Source organism: Acartia tonsa, chromosome 15 (assembly GCF_053477335.1).
Source record: "Acartia tonsa isolate MP-2025a chromosome 15, ASM5347733v1, whole genome shotgun sequence".
In the NCBI taxonomy this organism is placed as follows: domain Eukaryota; kingdom Metazoa; phylum Arthropoda; class Copepoda; order Calanoida; family Acartiidae; genus Acartia; species Acartia tonsa.
In genome coordinates this window covers 185,001-203,493 of record NC_137274.1, presented here as the reverse complement: position 1 = coordinate 203,493, position 18,493 = coordinate 185,001, and the positions used below count along the sequence as shown (strand labels likewise).

General features: G+C 34.7%; 26 non-coding genes and 2 pseudogenes across 26 annotated transcripts; 12 read left to right on the top strand and 16 right to left on the bottom strand.

The window, feature by feature from the left end:
• The first annotated feature begins 78 nt into the window (after positions 1–78).
• LOC145308401 (5S ribosomal RNA) lies at positions 79–197 on the top strand. The gene has a single exon (XR_013876235.1). It is a non-coding gene; the product is annotated as a 5S ribosomal RNA (ribosomal RNA).
• A 90-nt stretch (positions 198–287) lies between these two features.
• TRNAA-AGC (transfer RNA alanine (anticodon AGC)) lies at positions 288–360 on the top strand. Its single transcript has one exon. It is a non-coding gene; the product is annotated as a tRNA-Ala (tRNA).
• Positions 361–519: 159 nt separating this feature from the next.
• Positions 520–638, top strand: LOC145308615 (5S ribosomal RNA). The gene has a single exon (XR_013876438.1). It is a non-coding gene; the product is annotated as a 5S ribosomal RNA (ribosomal RNA).
• An 87-nt stretch (positions 639–725) lies between these two features.
• On the top strand, positions 726–844 carry LOC145308486 (5S ribosomal RNA). The gene has a single exon (XR_013876315.1). It is a non-coding gene; the product is annotated as a 5S ribosomal RNA (ribosomal RNA).
• Positions 845–1,360: 516 nt separating this feature from the next.
• On the bottom strand, positions 1,361–1,478 carry LOC145308068 (U5 spliceosomal RNA). The gene has a single exon (XR_013875900.1). It is a non-coding gene; the product is annotated as a U5 spliceosomal RNA (small nuclear RNA).
• Positions 1,479–1,808: 330 nt separating this feature from the next.
• LOC145308055 (U2 spliceosomal RNA) lies at positions 1,809–2,000 on the bottom strand. The gene has a single exon (XR_013875888.1). It is a non-coding gene; the product is annotated as a U2 spliceosomal RNA (small nuclear RNA).
• Positions 2,001–2,267: 267 nt separating this feature from the next.
• Positions 2,268–2,432, bottom strand: LOC145307896 (U1 spliceosomal RNA). Its single transcript, XR_013875735.1, has one exon. It is a non-coding gene; the product is annotated as a U1 spliceosomal RNA (small nuclear RNA).
• A 1,706-nt stretch (positions 2,433–4,138) lies between these two features.
• LOC145307778 (5S ribosomal RNA) lies at positions 4,139–4,257 on the bottom strand. The gene has a single exon (XR_013875646.1). It is a non-coding gene; the product is annotated as a 5S ribosomal RNA (ribosomal RNA).
• A 179-nt stretch (positions 4,258–4,436) lies between these two features.
• Positions 4,437–4,554, bottom strand: LOC145307847 (5S ribosomal RNA; annotated as a pseudogene).
• Positions 4,555–4,615: 61 nt separating this feature from the next.
• On the bottom strand, positions 4,616–4,734 carry LOC145307766 (5S ribosomal RNA). Its single transcript, XR_013875635.1, has one exon. It is a non-coding gene; the product is annotated as a 5S ribosomal RNA (ribosomal RNA).
• A 129-nt stretch (positions 4,735–4,863) lies between these two features.
• LOC145307835 (5S ribosomal RNA) lies at positions 4,864–4,982 on the bottom strand. Its single transcript, XR_013875703.1, has one exon. It is a non-coding gene; the product is annotated as a 5S ribosomal RNA (ribosomal RNA).
• A 72-nt stretch (positions 4,983–5,054) lies between these two features.
• On the bottom strand, positions 5,055–5,173 carry LOC145307858 (5S ribosomal RNA; annotated as a pseudogene).
• A 9,175-nt stretch (positions 5,174–14,348) lies between these two features.
• TRNAS-UGA (transfer RNA serine (anticodon UGA)) lies at positions 14,349–14,430 on the top strand. Its single transcript has one exon. It is a non-coding gene; the product is annotated as a tRNA-Ser (tRNA).
• Positions 14,431–14,541: 111 nt separating this feature from the next.
• On the bottom strand, positions 14,542–14,625 carry TRNAL-UAA (transfer RNA leucine (anticodon UAA)). Its single transcript has one exon. It is a non-coding gene; the product is annotated as a tRNA-Leu (tRNA).
• An 89-nt stretch (positions 14,626–14,714) lies between these two features.
• TRNAS-GCU (transfer RNA serine (anticodon GCU)) lies at positions 14,715–14,796 on the bottom strand. Its single transcript has one exon. It is a non-coding gene; the product is annotated as a tRNA-Ser (tRNA).
• Positions 14,797–14,899: 103 nt separating this feature from the next.
• Positions 14,900–14,971, bottom strand: TRNAE-UUC (transfer RNA glutamic acid (anticodon UUC)). Its single transcript has one exon. It is a non-coding gene; the product is annotated as a tRNA-Glu (tRNA).
• A 3-nt stretch (positions 14,972–14,974) lies between these two features.
• Positions 14,975–15,047, bottom strand: TRNAV-AAC (transfer RNA valine (anticodon AAC)). Its single transcript has one exon. It is a non-coding gene; the product is annotated as a tRNA-Val (tRNA).
• Positions 15,048–15,178: 131 nt separating this feature from the next.
• TRNAG-UCC (transfer RNA glycine (anticodon UCC)) lies at positions 15,179–15,250 on the top strand. Its single transcript has one exon. It is a non-coding gene; the product is annotated as a tRNA-Gly (tRNA).
• A 71-nt stretch (positions 15,251–15,321) lies between these two features.
• TRNAM-CAU (transfer RNA methionine (anticodon CAU)) lies at positions 15,322–15,394 on the top strand. The gene has a single exon. It is a non-coding gene; the product is annotated as a tRNA-Met (tRNA).
• Positions 15,395–15,450: 56 nt separating this feature from the next.
• Positions 15,451–15,573, bottom strand: TRNAL-CAA (transfer RNA leucine (anticodon CAA)). The gene is made up of 2 exons: positions 15,536–15,573; positions 15,451–15,495 (listed from the first exon to the last, which is right to left on the bottom strand). It is a non-coding gene; the product is annotated as a tRNA-Leu (tRNA).
• Positions 15,574–15,649: 76 nt separating this feature from the next.
• On the bottom strand, positions 15,650–15,722 carry TRNAR-UCU (transfer RNA arginine (anticodon UCU)). Its single transcript has one exon. It is a non-coding gene; the product is annotated as a tRNA-Arg (tRNA).
• Positions 15,723–15,859: 137 nt separating this feature from the next.
• Positions 15,860–15,933, top strand: TRNAI-AAU (transfer RNA isoleucine (anticodon AAU)). The gene has a single exon. It is a non-coding gene; the product is annotated as a tRNA-Ile (tRNA).
• Positions 15,934–16,023: 90 nt separating this feature from the next.
• Positions 16,024–16,095, bottom strand: TRNAD-GUC (transfer RNA aspartic acid (anticodon GUC)). Its single transcript has one exon. It is a non-coding gene; the product is annotated as a tRNA-Asp (tRNA).
• A 75-nt stretch (positions 16,096–16,170) lies between these two features.
• Positions 16,171–16,243, bottom strand: TRNAK-UUU (transfer RNA lysine (anticodon UUU)). The gene has a single exon. It is a non-coding gene; the product is annotated as a tRNA-Lys (tRNA).
• A 200-nt stretch (positions 16,244–16,443) lies between these two features.
• Positions 16,444–16,562, top strand: LOC145308243 (5S ribosomal RNA). The gene has a single exon (XR_013876086.1). It is a non-coding gene; the product is annotated as a 5S ribosomal RNA (ribosomal RNA).
• Positions 16,563–17,212: 650 nt separating this feature from the next.
• LOC145308302 (5S ribosomal RNA) lies at positions 17,213–17,331 on the top strand. Its single transcript, XR_013876142.1, has one exon. It is a non-coding gene; the product is annotated as a 5S ribosomal RNA (ribosomal RNA).
• A 152-nt stretch (positions 17,332–17,483) lies between these two features.
• Positions 17,484–17,602, top strand: LOC145308548 (5S ribosomal RNA). Its single transcript, XR_013876373.1, has one exon. It is a non-coding gene; the product is annotated as a 5S ribosomal RNA (ribosomal RNA).
• Positions 17,603–18,253: 651 nt separating this feature from the next.
• On the top strand, positions 18,254–18,372 carry LOC145308657 (5S ribosomal RNA). The gene has a single exon (XR_013876480.1). It is a non-coding gene; the product is annotated as a 5S ribosomal RNA (ribosomal RNA).
• Positions 18,373–18,493: the final 121 nt, after the last annotated feature.

Genomic DNA, 18,493 nt, shown 5'->3' with positions numbered 1-18,493 from the left:
TTGCATTCATTTCACGCCACATTTTCTCTTCGTAATGCATTTTGCATTTAATTGACGCCACATTTTCCGTTGATATATGTCTACGGCCATACCATGTTGAAAGCACCAGTTCTCGTCCGATCACTGCAGTTAAGCAACATTGGGCCAAGTTAGTACTTGGATGGGTGACCGCCTGGGAATACTTGGTGTCGTAGGCTCTAACATTTTATCCATATTTCAAATTTGTCTCTTTTTCTTTCTTGTCCAAGAGAAATTTCTAATCACTGAGAACATAAGGTGAAACCCAAGGGGATGTAGCTCAGATGGTAGAGCGCTCGCTTAGCATGCGAGAGGTACGGGGATCGATACCCCGCATCTCCAAGTATCATTTATCCCCCTACTACACAAGCACCAAACAAAAAAATAAACACTCAAAGAAAAACAAAAGTCTGAAAATTTAAACCAGTAAAACTTTAAACCTTTTTGTTGCATTAGAATGTTATTTAATAAACCAGAAGTTAGCCTTTGCTTAGAGTAAATGTCTACGGCCATACTATGTTGAAAGCACCAGTTCTCGTCTGATCACTGAAGTTAAGCAACATTGGGCCAAGTTAGTACTTGGATGGGTGACCGCCTGGGAATACTTGGTGTCGTAGGCTCAATATTTTTGGAATTTTGACCCAACCAATCCTAGCCCAAACCTGACTAAACCTCACACAAGTTTGAAAATCATGTTGTAACTTTATGTCTACGGCCATACCATGTTGAAAGCACCAGTTCTCGTCCGATCACTGAAGTTAAGCAACATTGGGCCAAGTTAGTACTTGGATGGGTGACCGCCTGGGAATACTTGGTGTCGTAAACTCTACATCTTTCTTTCTTATCTTGTCACTGAAAACAGAAAAGTTGTGTTAACGTAGAAAATAATTGCTGCAACGTCCAGGAATCGAACCCGGGCCGCCCGCGTGGCAGGCGAGCATTCTACCACTGAACCAACGTTGCTGGCATGCTCGTTGGCTATTCGTATAACACAACCCCTTGCTGAAAATCATTATTCAGAAATCTGTCAATTTATAACCCAAATACAGATTGATATAGCTTTACACCTGAACGATGAATATGACTTGCTGTAAGTAGACTTTGGCAGTAGGTAAGGACTTTCTTCAGCCCGGCAAGACAATATCTGAGTGATCCTTGGTTCACTTGTACACACCTTTTAGTGAAGTGAATCAAGCAAGTATAGCTTGGTCAGTTTAGACAAATGGTAACTGCAATTTTAGTTATTCCTACCGTAGGCTATTTGTCATTTGTCATATATTTTGTGGTAAACACATCCTGACATCCTGTCCCTACATGCCTGTTGTAATATGTTTCTTTAAGTGGGCTCTCTCATGGAAAGCCTTCAGATAAATTGGATGTAATTCCAATATGATCCACTTACACGGAAATCTTTAGTAAAAGGCGAAAGATTTATTCGTGCTGTAGGTAGATCCTGGACATGCTCAAACAACACAAATAGCTCCATATCCTTGGCAGCTGTTAGGCTTGTTCCATTGACCAATCTAATGTAGTTGTCAGCAAAGACATGTAGAGATTGTGTCAAAGTTCAGCTTATTCACCAAAAAAAACACAAGCCCCTAGAATAACTTGAGGCAGAAAATTATCCATTAAATGACATTCAACTTTAGGGGTTTGCACCACCTAGCATTAAAACATTGAACTACATAAAGGAAGTGGAGCCATTGTGCTTTTGGCAGCATGCTTGTTGACTTGTGCAAACTTGATACAGGTTGTACACAATGTATTGAGTGGTCCAGTTTAGAAGTGGGGACAAGTGGGCCGATCCTGGTGGTACTGCAATACCAGGCCAACCCGTGATAAGGCTGGAGCAAGCTCCAAGTCCTCATCCCCTAACAAAAATGAGTTTAATATCAAAGGGGACACATGGTCCCCGTATCAGATATTAAGCTGATAAGAACAGTTACCACACTTTGATCTTATCCAAAAGGCCGAGAAGCGATGCCAAAGAATAGTTCCAGTATACTACCTTAGAGTCATAACCTGACTATGGTACTGTCTGGCAAAAGATTGGCATGCAGGCTGCCTAATCATTGTTAGAGAGAGTATAGTCAATCTGCCTAGTTCAAAGCAAAGACTTTACTTTAAATTGGGCTTCGATAGAAGCCTTTTTCTGGCCAACTACACAAAGTTTAGCAATTCCTGGTGTGTAAAATTTGAACTAGATGGTTAAGTTAAACATTCTAATTCTGTTGTCTGTTCTGCATTTATTAGGGGATGCGCGAACGCAGTCCCCAACTACCAAAAATTGTGCGTTCGAGTTACCCACATTTGGGGTAATCGTAGGGGTCAGCCATGCCTGAGTGCAATGGCACAGCCTCACCCTAGAGGAACCACCTTAGTGATCATGGTTAACCTCCACGCCAGGTAAGTATGAGGGAAAGAGTCGATTTCAGTGTATGGGTGACAAAGACTATAGATATTTTGCTGACCAGCTCCACGACTTTACACAAAACATGATTCAGTTGAAGTGTCCCCTCAGAAATGCTATATTTATACTTTTTCAAATAGTTGGTTACATACTTTGTTGATGAAACCTTCGGTAGGAGGTCTTCCATTGAAACAAATGCGACACCTAGAGGCCAAATTATTGACTACATAAAATACATGATTGCTACTTTACAGGTTATGAATTCTTATTGCAGATAGTGAGCTATCATCAGCTCTGACAGAAATAGCATTACAGTTCACACTGCAACCACATATTAACAAAAAATCTCGCAACCTATAGTCTATAGTAGGGGGAGGGTGGGTATTTTCCTTCTATGGTCAGCATTAGTTTCTAATAACAAAATTAATAGTAGTATAAAATGTAACTGTTGTTTGTCTAATCTGACCAAGCCAAACTTGCTTGGAATACTTCATTGAGAGGTGTGATATCAGATAAAATTTTTAAGGGTGTATTTTAACCCATCGGCTCGTTTTAATGTAAGAAAAGGTAGGTTTATACATATATTGCTCCTGGAGAGGATCCTTAATTGTTGTGTTTCATGAGTAAGAGATTATAAGGTATTTTTTAAAATATTTACTATATACTATAACCAAGCTATCATTGCTTGGTATTTCATTAGGAAGTGTTTTGCTTTTCTTTCAGGGTCAAACTTTTCCCATAACTTGTTATAAGCACTTTTTACTTTTAATATGTTATATGTAGTTAATAATTTGGCCGCTAGGTGTTGTGTTTATTTTAATAAAAGATTTCCTACTGAAGTAAGCTTCATAACCTACATTATTGGGGGGGTAAACATCAGAAATATTTTACCTTAATGGTCAGAGTTTGATTTGCCTATGACACCAAGTATTCCCAGGTAGTCACCCATCCAAGTACTGACTTGGAAAAATAGATTATAAGGTAATAACTGTTTCAATTATTTACTATGTACTTTAACCAAGCTAATATAAAGAGGTGTGTTGTCATATGCTTTTCTTTCAGGGTGAAATTTATCCCATAACTTGTTATAAGCATTTTTTAATTTTAATATGTAATATGTGGTTAATAATTTGGCCGCTAGGTGATTCATTTTTTTTAATAGGAGACTTTTTACCAAAGTAAACATTGTGTTGCATTTGTTTTAATAGAAGACTTCCTACTAAAGTAAACATCACAACCATTATTTGGTGGGGTAAATACCAGAAATATTTTTCTTTAATGGTCAGAGTTTGTTTTTAATAATAACATATATACTATGACAAAGTTGTATTTTGCCATATACACACTAAGTCACTTTCAAAGAAACTAAAGAATATATAATATTTAGAGAACAACTAATTCCTATCTATGAAACAGAGCTTTAAATTTTTTTTTCTTGTAGCAAAAAATGAATATAATATACAATTATAAGATTTATGTACAATCATAAGATGAAAACCAGTTTCTATCCAACATATTAGAATGAAAACGAGAAAGTGTTTTCATTTAATAAATATTAAATTTTAAAAAAAATTAGTTACATTGTATGATTATTATGATTAATAGGTTGAGTCGATTTTTTGAATTTGAAATTAAGATTAATTAACATTTTTGGAATTTTGACCCAAACCAAATGAAAGATCAGAGGCAATATTTATTTGAAAAATGTTAAGCCTACGACACCAAGTTTTCCCAGGTGGTCACCCATCCAAGTACTAACTTGGCCCAATGTTGCTTAACTTCAGTGATTGGACGAGAACTGGTGCTTTCATCATGGTATGGCCGTAGACGTTTATCGATGGAAACTGTGGCGTAAAGGTATTTGTTTTATTTCTTTGTAAGACAATTTTTAAAAAATTGTAACCATATCCTAATTATACAACAAATTTTAAAAATTTATAATGCAAATACGACATTTTATATCTTCATATTGCAAAATTAAAATGAAAAAGAAAGATCAGAGGCAATATTTATACGACATTAAGTATTCCCAGGCGGTCACCCATCCAAGTACTAACTTGGTCCAATGTTGCTTAACTTCAGTGATCGGACGAGAACTGGTGTTTCAACATGGTATGGCCGTAGACATTGAATTAAAAAATACTTTCAATTTTCGGTTAGGTTTGGGTCAAAATTCCAAAAATGTTAGGCCTACGACACCAAGTATTCCCAGGCGGTCACCCATCCAAGTACTAACTTGGTTCAATGTTGCTTAACTTCAGTGATCCGATGAGAACTGGTGTTTTCAACATGGTATGGCCGTAGACGTTTATATATTGAAAATGTTGCAAATATTAAATGCAAAATGACACAGCACAGAAAAACATGCGTATTTTTTTAACGCAACCAGTGCTAGGTCTTGGTAATCTTGGTATATAAAAAAATGTGACAGTTTTTGCCTACGACACCAAGTATTCCCAGGCGGTCACCCATCCAAGTAATAACTTTGCCCAATGTTGCTTATCTTCAGTGATCGGACGAGAACTGGTGCTTTCAACATGGGATGGTCGTAGACATTGAATTACAAAATACTTTTCAAACTAGTGTGAGGTTCAGTTAGGTTTGGGTCAAAATTCCAAAAATTTTAGGTTTATGACACAAAGTATTCCCAGGCGGTCACCCATCCAAGTACTAACTTGGCCCAATGTTGCTTAACTTTAGTTATCTTACGAGAACTGGCGATTTCAACATGGTATGGCCGTAGACATTAAATTAAAAAATACTTTTCAAACTTGTGTTAGGTTTAGTTAGGTTTGGGTTAAAATTCCAAAAATGTTAAGCCTACGACACCAAGTATTCCCAGGCGGACACTCATCCAAGTACTAACTTGTCCTAATGTTGTTTAACTTCAGTGATCGGACGAGAACTGGTGCTTTCAACATGTAGCCTTCTACCTTTAATAGGAACTGAGATAATAGGTTAACAATTAAGTTTGGTAATTTATTATCAAATAGGGTTCTTGGAGAAAATTTTTTACTCCCCCCCCCCTTCTCCCCACAACGATTAATTTTGGAAATTCTTTATCAAATAGGTAACTTACACAAAAATTTTTAGAAAATAGTTTAACAGATCGCCACTTTTTTCGCCCCAGCGATTAAGTTTCGGCAAGGTTTTTGACTGTATGGTCATTAAGTATGTTATAGTTTTAAAACCCCAACAAGAGTTTACAGCATTTTTTTAAATACAAAAAAATACATCAAGCAAAAAATTTTAATTAATTTCTTTTATATTTCAAAATACTTTATAAGTAAAACTAGCAAAAAAATCAAACAAAATATTTTCTAATATATTACTAATGTTTCATAAAATCAGTAAGCGGAATCAATTTGCGTTTATGTTAAGATTTTACTTTATCATAAGTTGTGACATTCATATTTATGTATCGAAAGCCCCATTAAAGTTTCAAAAGTGACTTGCCTGTTATGGCTGCCGCTGCGCGGGGGGTATAAAAAGTGTCTTTCCCTTTTAAATCAAAAAATTTAAATTATTTCAAACACAGCCATATTGCATTTAAAAATGACCACATTGCAAAAACGAATCTGAAAAGCACTAGTTCAATTATCTAAAAACAGCTGATTTAGTCAAAATTGTTAATTTTGGTAGGTTATTTGATAATTATTTCATACTGAATTAATATTTTTTAAAACGGTTTTCAGATTTGTAATCAGCATTTCATTGCGGTCATTTTGATATGCAACATGCCTGTGCTTTAAGAAATTTTAATTAATCTTAATTTCAAATTCAAAAAATCGACTCAACCTATTAATCATAATAATCATACAATGTAACTAATTTTTTTTAAAATTTAATATTTATTAAATGAAAACACTTTCTCGTTTTCATTCTAATATGTTGGATAGAAACTGGTTTTCATCTAATGATTGTACATAAATCTTATAATTGTATATTATATTCATTTTTTGCTACAAGAAAAAAAAATTTAAAGCTCTGTTTCATAGATAGGAACTAGTTGTTCTCTAAATATTATTGAAATGTAAGAAATGCATTTTTTTCAAATGATAGTTACAAAATTTATTTATATTATTTTATTTTTTTGTTGTTTTAAAAAAACACTTGTATTGTACATTCGTACTTTCTTATACTCTATAATTTATGTATTTCATTGATTCTCAGTATTCTTTAGTTTCTTTGAAAGTGACTTAGTGTGTATGTTTAGGTAAATTTTAATTTTATTAAAAGCGAAGCTTTCCTATAATTAGGGTCGGTCCGTCCGAGATAGATAGCTTTTATTTGTTAATTTAGGTATGTTTTAATTTTCTTATTTATTTAAAACTTTGCATAATGATTCTTGTAGTATTTAGTTATGATTTACAAAGCATAGCAACTCTATAATCATTACCAGAATGTTCGTACGTCCATTTTAAACATGTTGATTATTCTACTTTTTTAACAACAAATTTTCAAGTGTTTTAATTATCCGTTTGATCTGATTATAGTTGAGATTGCGCGGCTTATGTTAATAGTAGAAAAACGTTATGTATATTGTTAGAACCGCTATGAAGTCTATTTTTTGGAAATATAAGAACCATTACTGTGCAACTTATAGTTTAGGAGCTACGTAGAAGAATGTCGTAACTGACTTAAAACTTGACTTGAGAGTAAATCTTTAAAGATTAAAAAAAGTTTGTGCAAAAATGCGGACATTTTTAAAATTCAAACTGCTTGTCTTGTGTGAATAGTAGAAAAATGTTATGTGCTAATTTTAGTTTAGGAGTTGTATTGATAAATGTGGGAAAAGTGGAAAAATTTAATCTTTAATGATTTTCTCGCAAGTCAAGTTTTAAGTCAGTGGGGACATTCTACCACATAGCTCATAAATTATACGTAGTACATGACTCCTGTTTATATTTCCAAAAAATAGACTTCCTAACGGTCCTAACCATATGCGTAACATTTTTCTACTATTAACACAAGCCGCGCAATTTCAATTTAAAAAAAGTCCGTATTTTTATTTGCATACCCTTTAATTTAATCTTTAATGATTTACTCGCAAGTCAAGTTTTAAGCTAGTTGGTACATTTTACCACATAGCTCCTAAACTATACATAGCATAGGAATCGTTATTATATTTCCAAAAAATAGACTTCATAACGATTCTAATGGTATGCATAACGTTTTTTTACTATTAACACAAGCCGCGCAATTTCAATTTTAAAAAAGTCCGTATTTTTATTTGATACCCTTTAATTTAATATTTAATGATTTACTCGCAATTTAAGTTTTAAGCCAGTTGGGACATTTTACCACATAGTTCCTAAACTATATGTAGCATAGGAATCGTTATTATATTTCCAAAAAATAGACTTCATAACGCTTGTCATGCAAACGCCCCTTGTGGCACTTTAAAATAGGCAATTTGGAATCATTTGAGACCATGTTATTTTTTTCATGTTGTTGTGCTGGCCGTTGGTTGTGATGATGATAAGCTTCCTGCTGGTGGCTATTTAATGAAGGTAAATATTGTAAAAACTCATTGCATTTTTAGTAGTAAAGCTATTCTATAATTTGAAATGTCCGTTTGTCCGTCTGTCCGTCCGTCCATATTTGCCCCTAGAGGCCTCTTGTGGCACTTTAAAATAGGCAATTTGGAATCATTTGAGACCATGTCATTTTTTTCAAAACAAATTTTTTATTATGTTATAAAATGTCGTCTTTGATACAAAATTTCCCGTTGTTTAAAGAAAACAACCATGGCGGTCTGACTGCCTTTTATCAGGTTCTTGGCTTTTTTTATGTGTTTTAATTTCCATCCAAGATTTTTGTGCTTCGCTACTTATGGATGTTGTCACCCTTGTTTAAAAAATAAAAGTTTTTCTAAAGGGGTATTTTCACGAAATGCATTTAAACTTAATTTAGTGAACTGCATATTTTTTGCTAGTTAACCCTTACAGATCGGGGGGGGGGGGCTCAAAGAGCCCCCCCCTCTAGTTTTTTCAATCTCATTTTTTTTGTAGGTAAGATGGAGAGCTGTAACTTCATGACTTTTTAAGTTTAGTAATTATACGTCGGCAAGAGTTGATTTTATTTGGATATCTGCTCTGTGTCGGTCGTGGTGTCCGGTCAAAGTCGGTTGGGTAGCAAAAAAAATTTGAAAAAATTCTAAATAAATCTTAATTTCTACATTATGACTTTTGTGTATAAGGTAGAAACCTAAAATTTTTTTGGTGAATACTTAGATATCAATGACCATCTGAGAAAAGTGGTGTTATGACCGTTTGACCGCTCCCTGACCGACTTTATGACCGATTTTTGTCCGGCTTTTACTACAGACATATATCATGAATATCGTAACTTCTATTACAGCTAGAGACCTATAATTTTTTTTGGTAAATCCTTGAGCAATAATAAACAGATAAAAATATTAATTTGCGCCGCCAACCGCCGTTTTACCGCCGTAACCGCCGAAAATGGCGGTTTCCGTTATTTGCCGTTTTTCGGCGATGATCAGAAAAAGTAATTTTTTTGTTATGAAAAATAAAAGTTCGTCCTAAAATTTGGTCATCCTAGCTGCAAAATTGGCCGCTCTATAGCTGTTTTAAAATTTAGCGGCTGGCCGCTAAAAAGCGGCTAAGGAGCGGTCTGACTGCTATGACTAGAAACAGTAATTTTATGTCTTTATCTGTACCAGGAGCCGAGATAGAGGGGGGGGCTCTTTGAGCCCCCCCCCCAATCTATTAAGGTGGGAATTGGGGCCCGATCTGTAAGGGTTAATGGGTTAAACTAAATTATTATTACACTAGTCCCCAAAGTTTTACAATAACATTTTAAAATTCGTTAGCTCAACAACTTTGGGTACAACCAAATTTAATTTTGATTTATTGGTGAAAACAAAGTACAATATTATGAGCGAAGTAACTATATAATTAAGTCCTAAAATTTAAGAGTGTTCATAAACATTATCCTGTATCAAGCAGTTTTGAATAAATTGACTTACAATTTTGCTTTGACTATTATACATTTATATTATGATTATTCAAAAGATTTTATTTATATTGCTCCAATGGTTTTCTTTGAAATAACTTTTATTTTAGATAGTTGAACCAAGAATGTGTTTGGCGGCGCACCCAAGGATCCTCAGCTGCGCAACATTTATTTCGGTTGTGAGGTGGTGATTGCCACATCTGGCAGACCTTAGAAGGTAAATATATGACATGACAGATACCTTTTTTTGTTAATTTAGGCAAGTTAGAATTGTCCTATCGATTTATTTATAAAAGTAAAATAGCCTCAAACCATCTCAAGTCCTATATAAAGCTTTGCTCTAAAAGAGAACCATATCGGTTCAGTGGTTAGCGAGATCCTTTGCTACAAACAAAAAAAGCTTATTACTTTTAGAAAGCGTACCAACTCTATAATCAATAAAAGAATTTCCAAACGTCCATTTTATCATGTTGATTTTTTTACCATTTTAAGAACAAATTTTTATGTGATCTGATTATCTGATTGATTAAATTTTTGTTATATTGATTCCTGTGAAAACAAAGTACAATATTATGAGCGAAGTAACTATATAATTAAGTCCTAAAATTTAAGTGTGTTCATAAACATTATCCTGTATCAAGCAGTTTTTCAACAAATTTACTTACAATTTTGCTTCGACTATTATACATTTATATTATGATTATTCAAAAGATTTTATTTATATTGCTCCAATGGTTTTCTTTAAAATAACTTTTATTTTAGATAGTTGAACCAAGAATGTGTTTGGCGGCGCACCCAAGGGTCCTCAGCTGCGCAACATTTATTTCGGTTGTGAGGTGGTGATTGCCACATCTGGCAGACCTTAGAAGGTAAATATATGACATGACAGATACCTTTTTTTGTTAATTTAGGCAAGTTAGAATTGTCCTATCGATTTATTTATAAAAGTAAAATAGCCTCAAACCATCTCAAGTCCTATATAAAGCTTTGCTCTAAAAGAGAACCATATCGGTTCAGTGGTTAGCGAGATCCTTTGCTACAAACAAAAAAAGCTTATTACTTTTTATTATAGGATTGAAGGTAAATATAATGGTTTTTTTCTACTTCATTTTGAAGTTTAGTATATTATTTCTTGATTTTTAAAAGTGAAGTTTTTCTAAAATTAGGGTCGGTCCGTAAGTCCGTCCGTCCAAGACAAATACCTTTTTTTGTTAATTTAGGCAAGTTAGAATTGTCCTATCGATTTCAAACTTTGCATGGTGATTCCTGTTAGGTACAATTTAGAAAGCGTACCAACTCTATAATCAATAAAAGAATTTCCAAACGTCCATTTTATCATGTTGATTTTTTTACCATTTTAAGAACAAATTTTTATATGATCTGATTATCTGATTGATTAAATTTTTGTTATATTGATTCCTGTGAAAACAAAGTACATTCAATTATAAATATTGAAAAAGAAATATATAATTCATAATCATTTTGTCTATATATGATGTATATTTCTTTTTTTAATTATTAAATATTGACATGATTAACTGGACAAGTCTGAAACCCTTGTCAGAAAGTAAGTGACAGCACTGTTATAGATATCACTAAATACATAACAATTTATTTAACAACTTTTGTTTTATGACCTTTTTTACTTATAAATTTCAACAGCGGTAATTTTTCTATTTTTGAAGCTAGAATAACATTTTTTTGCAAAAAATGTTTATCTTTATGTAAATGGAGGGAGGGGATATTTTACTTTAAGTTTACCTCAATTATAAACTCTTACATAGGTGTATTTTTTTCAATATTAACATTAATTAATCTGTTTGTTTTAGATTAAATCTTCTACCTTCTTACACGAGAACTGGTGCTTTCAACATGGTATCGCCATAAACATTAGGTAAGTGGAAATGTGGCATGTTCTTTTAAAATGTCGTCTTTGTATTAGAATATATGCCACATTAACCCCTTACAGTCGGTCCCCTTGCCGCACCTTAATCAGTCGGGTGGGGGGGGGGGGGGGGGGGGTGGGCATTGTTATCTTAGTTCCTATTAGAACGAGAGTGCTAAATTTTTTTGTATAAGTCCCCTGTGTTATGATGAATTTACGACCTTAAGTAATTCAAGGTCAATTTTCGCTTCCTTCACCCTTTTATTTAACAACTTTTGTTCTTAGGTCCTTTTTTACTTAAAAATTTCAAATGGCTGTAATTTTTTTTATTTTTGAAACTAGAATACAAATTTTTTGCCAAAAAATGTTAATCTTTATGTAAATTTTATATTTTAAATATCAAATTATAAATTTCAGCGGACGCGGCTGTACTTGGCAGCTGCCAGCCGCCGCAATCGCCGTTCGGCGGGAAAACGGCGGCGGATCTTATGAAATTTTAATAACTTGTGTAGACATGTAAGAAAAACTTAAGTTTAAAATTTGAAGTCTCTAAGTCAAAAATTCCGGCCACAGGAGCCATTTAAAGATTTCTGGAGACCTGGAGGATCAGGACCTGCAGGATCATACATGGAACCTGAAGTTGACTTGAACACCTATTTTAAAACTTAATCCTAATTCATATTGATAACAAAAACTTAATGTTTTGCAGGGACGTGTTTTTACCAGAAAGAAATCTGAATATCTAATTATCTGTCTTTAAACTTAAAACTTTCAGGGATATCAAATACAGAACTAAACAAATATCTTAAACTTAATTTAATAATCTCCTTACTAGGTACATCTTAACACCAGAATGAAAAATAAATATCTTAATCGTAAATCTTAAAGCTTAACCAGTACTATGATACTATAATATGACTATTTAGGATATTTCATTGGGCCCATGGACGCTTTTTTTCAAACAAACGTGAAGCTAAAGGACTCAAGCCTAAGGCAGCACCTCGCCCCCAAGAGGTATTTTCCAGGTATTAATATAGTTCTTTTTCAATATAGTATCTCATAGGTTGAAAAAACATTTATTAATGTTTTTTGAGATAGTACAGTAGCCAATACCTTCCAACAGATTTTTTTCACTCTAAAGATACTTTTAGTTAATCATGAATATATTTTAAGGGAGGGGGGGGGGGAGGTGGGTGATACCACTTAGGAGCACATTTTTATCTTAATATAGTGTTCAAAATTCATTTCTCCGCGTTCAATGATACAGCCAGAAAATAACACCAGAATTTAAATACTAAATAAAAACGAAATTAATAAAGAATATCCTAACATTTAAGTAGCAAACATAATGTACATTACAAAAGAACAACTATTAACATTAATTAATCTTTATGTTTTAGAGGAAATCTGTCTTCTTACATTGTTTGTTACAATCACCTAGTGATCGGACGAGAACTGGTGCTTTCAACATGGTATAATAACAGAAATTATATGTCGTCTTTGTATTAAAATTATCTTAAATGACACCAGCAAGAAATACCACGTTTTAAATGCTTAAAGACTGCCATAAGTAGACCCAATTCCCCAAATGTAAAGCCTTCAGCTTCAATAACAAAAAGTTCTAGGCATTTCAAAATAGCATTGTATGTACAATGAAAGTTTTGAAAGATTCCCAATGCTAATGAAAGAAAAAACAATATTAAATTACGTCGCCTAGACATAAAATTATAACCTTATCTTTGTCACAAACTTAAATTGCCTGTAACTGATTACATTTTTACAATAAAAACACCACATTTCATAGTCAAAATATATTTTAAAAATTCAATTTAAATTGCATTTGTAAACGAAAATCATCGCAGAAACAAAGGGGTAAACTAATATAATCTCAGCTGTGATTGGATGCAGTACACTCGTTACAATGCAAGTTAAACTTAATTTTTTTTAATGATTTTGACTATAAAAATGGCTATTTTTATTATAAAAATATAATTAGATACTAGCAACCTAAATTTATGCCAAAAATTATATTATGATTTTGTTTCTAGGCCACGTAGTTTATTTTCAAAATTTATAACATAAACAGCGAAATTCTTTCAAAATTCTCATTATAAATAAAATGTCATTTTAAAATGCCTAAAACTTTTTTGTTACAGAAGCTGAAGGCTTCAAATTTGGGATATTTGGTCTACTTGTGGCAGTCTTTCAGCAGTTAAAGCGTGGTGTTTTTTGCACCCTTCCTTTAAAGTATTTCATTAAATTTACATAAATCATAACCAAGAAATAGCGTTATTTATAAATGTTTAAAATATTCGTTCTTAAAATATAGAAGTTCATCTTTCATTACTATTAGTTGAAAGCAAAATTATCTTATTTTATGCAGTATGAAGTCATAATATGTCGTCTTTGTATTACAAATTTGGTTAAATTGGTTGTTTATATGTTTTTTTTTTAATTCCTTTCTATATTTTCTTACAAACAATAAAAAAAATATGGAAAATTGTTTAAGACCTTAAACATTTATTTTATCATAATTAAGCAAAAAACCAAACTTTACCTAAATTGTATGATATGAAGAAATTAATGTCGTCTTAGTATTAGGATTATATTGAATTGATTAATTAAATCTACATTAATCATTAATATAATATTATACACTATATTCATTAATAAATAAATAATAATGCTCACACATATTTCAATTTTAATTATTGGCGCAAAACAAAAGATACCTATGTAACTATGTACCAGTTTTTACCTACATCATGTACATTTATCCTTATACTAAAGTAACAGGATGTTGTTTGTCTATTCAAATTTGAAAATCGAGCATAGCGAGACGTAAGAGTTGAGCGCAGCGAAAAAAATCTAGCGAAGCGAGACGACCAGAAAATTAGAGGGGCCGAAGGCCCCGAAATTTTCTTGTGCCGCCTAGACCATCAAGCCTGGCTTGTGCCCTGTTAACTGTCAGTAGCAACCTGTAATTCATCAATTTACCTGCCGATTGCTTCCAGCTGTGATCCTGGATTGATGGATGGCCGTCTGCCAGAGCCAGCAGTCGTGGCCGAGTGGTTAAGGCGTTGGACTTGAAATCCAATGGGGTTTCCCCGCGCAGGTTCGAATCCTGCCGGCTGCGAATTACAGATTTTGTTAGTTTCTAGTGTTTTATTCATTTTTTTTTTGCAAAACCAGAAAGTTACCTTGCAACTCACATGGCCTTCCTGGTATAGTGTTAAAATAAGTCTTTTGTCAGGTGTGGGGTTCGAACCCACGCAATCTTACGATTATGAGAGCTTAAATCTCACGCCTTAGACCACTCGGCCAACCTGACAGGTTGCCACAATGCGGCACTCATTGCAAAACGCATGAAATCACGACTGACAAGCACTGATTTAGCAAAGCTCCACAAAATAATTCTCGCGACGAAGATGGGATTCGAACCCACGCGGGCAGAGCCCATTGGATTAGCAGTCCAACGCCTTAACCACTCGGCCACCTCGTCTGTGAAAGAGATTAAGCTAGATTACTTGCAAAGCATACATAACAACAACAACAACAAACACAAAAACAACAAAGTAAATATTGCATCACTCGTGTCAAAAGACTTCCCACGCCGGGAGTTGAACCCGGGCCTCCTGGGTGAAAGCCAGATATCCTAGCCGTTAGACCACGTGGGATTCTGTTTCCGTCCGGGATCGAACCGGAGACCTTCTGCGTGTTAGGCAGATGTGATAACCGCTACACCACGGAAACTTGTTACATCAGATAGACAGCTTTATTGCCATAATTTTTTTCTTTAAACTCCTGACTAAAGTGTGCTAGTTACTAGGCAAAAATGTATTTGTGGTTTTCACTTTTGAGTACATTATAGTCCTGTACAATAAGCGTCAGTGGTATAGTGGTGAGCATAGCTGCCTTCCAAGCAGTTGACCCGGGTTCGATTCCCGGCTGACGCATTTTCATCTGTGTTGCCTAGGAGTACATTTTTGTACATTTAAAAAGTGTAGTAATCCTATATTGCCAACAAGCCTCCGTAGCGCAGTAGGCAGCGCGTCAGTCTCATAATCTGAAGGCCGTGAGTTCGAGCCTCACCGGGGGCAGGCAAACATTTTTTCATCTCCTGGTTGTGTTTTGAAAAAATGTGAAAAAATAGTTTTGTCAGAAGTGGGATTCGAACCCACGCCCTCATCGAGGACCAGAATTCTCACATCCACTCTCTATCAGAGAGCAAGGAAGTTGTCCTTGAGTCTGGCGCCTTAGACCACTCGGCCATCCTGACTGTTAATAAAGTGTTCACGGATTAAGAAATCCCATGTTTTGATAAGCCAAAAAGGTTAGCCAAAATGCAATGTTAGCATCCCATCTGGGGATCGAACCCAGGACCTTTGGATTAGAAGTCCAACGCGCTATCCTCTGCGCTAATGGGACTTGGTTAGAGAAAAGAAAATAGTAGCATTTGTTGACAGAAAACATTATGGAAGGCAAGAAAAAGAAAATCAAGTAGAGAAGAAAAAAAGTATGTAGTTTTTGTATTGTGCTTATACTTATACACATCATGTCAGTCAGGCCCGTTAGCTCAGTTGGTTAGAGCGTCGTGCTAATAACGCGAAGGTCACGGGTTCGATCCCCCTACGGGCCAGATAATACTTTTACCAAATTGAACAGTTTGCAGTGGCGGAAATATTTAATGGTAAAAAAAAGAAATTTCACAAGGTTGAAAAAGTTATCTCTCCCCGACCGGGAATCGAACCCGGGCCTTCCACGTGACAGGCGGAGATCCTCACCACTAGACTATCGAGGAATTCTTATAAATCAGCCATTTTCTAGTCGCTACGTACGTATCACACTGATTGGAGACTTGAACAAAAGATGGGAGCGCCCGAGCAGGGGCTCGAACCCTGGACCGTTAGGTTAAAAGCCTAACGCTCTACCGACTGAGCTACCCGGGCATCATGCTATTCTAAAATTACAGTAACAAAATTGTCTCACCAGATGGCAGCAGCATTTTAGTTCATGGTAGGCTTGGTTTTCTCTCTGTTTATTTTTGGTTAAGTGCAACCTGAGTTGTATAGAATAAATCATCCCTCCATAATTTTCCTGTATTGTAGCATTTTGCATTTAGTATAAGTCACATTTTCCATGGTCAAATGTCTACGGCCATACCATGTTGAAAGCACCAGTTCTCGTCCGATCACTGAAGTTAAGCAACATTGGGCCAAGTTAGTACTTGGATGGGTGACCGCCTGGGAATACTTGGTGTCGTAGGCAAATCTTTTCATCCTTTTTTATAAGTTGAGAAAAAAAAACAAAGTCTGAGAAATGTAAACCAGACAACTGCTTATGTTCATTTTTTACACCTAAAGCCCTTATACAATGCAACCACTATGATATAATGTGTAGTTACTGTTTTTGTCACCAGATGGCAGCTCTATTTAGTTCCCAGTTAGGCTTTGTTTTCTCCGTGTTAAGGCATGAGTTTTGGGTTGACAACTATTATTGTTCGATAAAATGATATCTTTTAGTATCACACATACCTATTTGGATTAATATTTTAGTTACTTTGTGCTTGTATTTTATGAAAATTAACTTTTCCGGTCGGACCTTTAACAAATATCAAAAATATATGATTGTCCAAGTAACTTTACATCATTGTCTAAAACGACCAAGCTAATATTGCTTGATTCACTTCTACAAGAGGTGTGTATCAGCTCTGCTTCGATGGTTCGCTCACCTTGAGTCCGCTCGGGTTGAGTGTCTGTCTTAGTCAGTCACAAACTTCTTTATTCAGGGTTAAAGAGAACCCACTAATTACTGAAACCAATCAAGAACTTAAAATCATTTACCGTAGATACCTGTACGTAATTTCTCTTGGTAATGCATTTTCCATTTAGTTTATGCCACATTTTCCTTTGATAAATGTCTACGGCCATACCATGTTGAAAGCACCAGTTCTCGTCTGATCACTGAAGTTAAGCAACATTGGGCCAAGTTAGTACTTGGATGGGTGACCGCCTGGGAATACTTGGTGTCGTAGGCTTTAACATTTTATCCATATTTCAAAATTTGTCTCTTTTTCTTCCTTGTCCGTAGATTCCTGTACTGTTGGACGTTTTGCATTCATTTCACGCCACATTTTCTCTTCGTAATGCATTTTGCATTTAATTGACGCCAAATTTTCCGTTGATATATGTCTACGGCCATACCATGTTGAAAGCACCAGTTCTCGTCCGATCACTGCAGTTAAGCAACATTGGGCCAAGTTAGTACTTGGATGGGTGACCGCCTGGGAATACTTGGTGTCGTAGGCAAATCTTTTCATCCTTTTTTATAAGTTGAGAAAAAAAAAACAAAGTCTGAGAAATGTAAACCAGACAACTGCTTATGTTCATTTTTTACACCTAAAGCCCTTATACAATGCAACCACTATGATATAATGTGTAGTTACTGTTTTTGTCACCAGATGGCAGCTCTATTTAGTTCCCAGTTAGGCTTTGTTTTCTCCGTGTTAAGGCATGAGTTTTGGGTTGACAACTATTATTGTTCGATAAAATGATATCTTTTAGTATCACACATACCTATTTGGATTAATATTTTAGTTACTTTGTGCTTGTATTTTATGAAAATTAACTTTTCCGGTCGGACCTTTAACAAATATCAAAAATATATGATTGTCCAAGTAACTTTACATCATTGTCTAAAACGACCAAGCTAATATTGCTTGATTCACTTCTACAAGAGGTGTGTATCAGCTCTGCTTCGATGGTTCGCTCACCTTGAGTCCGCTCGGGTTGAGTGTCTGTCTTAGTCAGTCACAAACTTCTTTATTCAGGGTTAAAGAGAACCCACTAATCACTGAAACCAATCAAGAACTTAAAATCATTTACCGTAGATACCTGTACGTAATTTCTCTTGGTAATGCATTTTCCATTTAGTTTATGCCACATTTTCCTTTGATAAATGTATACGGCCATACCATGTTGAAAGCACCAGTTCTCGTCTGATCACTGAAGTTAAGCAACATTGGGCCAAGTTAGTACTTGGATGGGTGACCGCCTGGGAATACTTGGTGTCGTAGGCTTTAACATTTTATCCATATTTCAAAATTTGTCTCTTTTTCTTCCTTGTCCGTAGATTCCTGTACTGTTGGACGTTTTGCATTCATTTCACGCCACATTTTCTCTTCGTAATGCATTTTGCAT